The sequence below is a fragment of the Hipposideros armiger genome, unplaced genomic scaffold (genome assembly GCF_001890085.2).
Source record: "Hipposideros armiger isolate ML-2016 unplaced genomic scaffold, ASM189008v1 scaffold_106, whole genome shotgun sequence".
Taxonomy (NCBI): domain Eukaryota; kingdom Metazoa; phylum Chordata; class Mammalia; order Chiroptera; family Hipposideridae; genus Hipposideros; species Hipposideros armiger.
Genome location: NW_017731456.1, coordinates 347,877 through 349,697, shown reverse-complemented (window position 1 = coordinate 349,697; position 1,821 = coordinate 347,877).

The window sequence follows — 1,821 nt, the reverse complement described above, 5'->3', positions numbered from 1 at the left end:
TACCCCATTGTATAAACGTACCATAATTTCTTTATGCAATCATCTATTGATGGGCATTTCAGTTGTTTCCATATCTTGGCTACTGTGAATACAGCTGCAGTGAACATAGGGGTGCATATATTTTCTTAAATTAGTGTTTCGAATCTCCTTAGATAAATACCCAGAAGAGGAATTGCTGGGTCATAAGGTAGTTTTATTTTTCATTTTTTGAGGAAACTCCACAATGTTTTCCATAGTGGCTGCACCAATCCCACCAACAGTCCTTGTCCTCGCCAACACTTGTTCATTTATTGATGACGGCCATCCTGATAGATGTATCACCCTCTCCTTTCTTAAAAGATCCTGTTGACTTTCCACTTACTGCACCCACCTCTTTTCTTTCATGGCCCATAGGATTCCATCTGCCTACCTCTTCATTCTCATTAAATTCTACTTTCGCTTTGCTGGCCAATGCTCTAGACATGACATTCTTTCCTCAGACTCACTGCATGTTCTCTTCCCTCTGCCTGAAACGTTAACCTACCCACTGTCCTCCTGCCCTGCTGTCTGGCTCTCTTTCAGACACTTCCCATGAACATTTAAAGCAGATTTCTTCTTTGCCTACACTCTCCATTTATGGGTTATTTTGTCCATCACACTTCCTTTGCCTTCACAGCAAATAGCTGTATTTGAAGTTGTACTGATAATTTTGTATTTGCTTCTTTAACGCCTATATTAGAAGCTTTCAGGTGCAGATATTAAAATACCAACTCAGGTGGTCTTCCACAAATAAGGACCTTTTATTATCTCCCTAATGGAAATCCAGAGGTAGGGAGGGATTCAGGTTAGGTCACATGTTCTGCCTGTCATCAGGAGGAATGCCTTATGGTGGTCACCTTGAGTCTGAGCTCAATAAGTAGGATGAGTTTATGATGATTGTTTTAGGATTAATGAGAAATACAACTTCTAGGATTGAAGTCAACTCCTGGAATGACATTTACTGCTACACAACGGAGGAAGAGTGAGATAAACACTCTTACATCTCCATATTCAATGAGAAGGGCTCATTCTGCTTAATTCATTCCTGTGTACTCAGCTCCTAGCACAGTGTCTGACATGTCGGAGGAGTTCAATGACTATCTGTTGAATAAATAAAGAATTGGAGAAAAGAGTCTAGAAACCAGTTTAGAGGTCACTGATTCAGTGGAGGATATCGACAGCTTACAAACCAGTCCCCAAAATGGAATAGACGAATGCTAGTGATCTTGTTTACTCAGACTTGGGCCTTGGCCATTGATCAGATGTGAAATGAGAGAGGGAGATGAAGTCTAAAACAGCTCTGAGCCTGGGATCCCAGGCTTTGGTTTTAGCCCCTGGCCTCCTTGCTTTCAAATTAAGTGCTCTCATCTCAAGCAAGTACTGAAGGAGCTAAGGCACACATACTCAAGTGGGGGAGATACTGCTCACAAAGGGGTGAAACTGATTCTTAGGGTCGGAAATCAGATATTACAGTGGTCTGTAGCCCTCCAAAGCTCCACCTTATCCAGCAAAATCTTATCCCCTGGTATTTAATTTCTCGTTAGGGTGAATTTAAATTAAATTAAATTTTCTCCTTAGAAGGGGGGGAAATATTGAATTTTTTTAAAAAGGTTAAGAGGGCCGGCTAAGTGGCTCAGCTGATTAAGAGTGCGACCTCTGAGCAACAGGGTCCGCCAGTTTGATTCCCACATGGGCCAGTGAGCTGCACCCGAGCTGAGCTGCTGCTGAGCTGCCAACAGGTGGCAGGATGGCTCAGTTGGTGAGAGCACATGCTCCTAACAAGGTTGCTGGTTTGACTCCTGC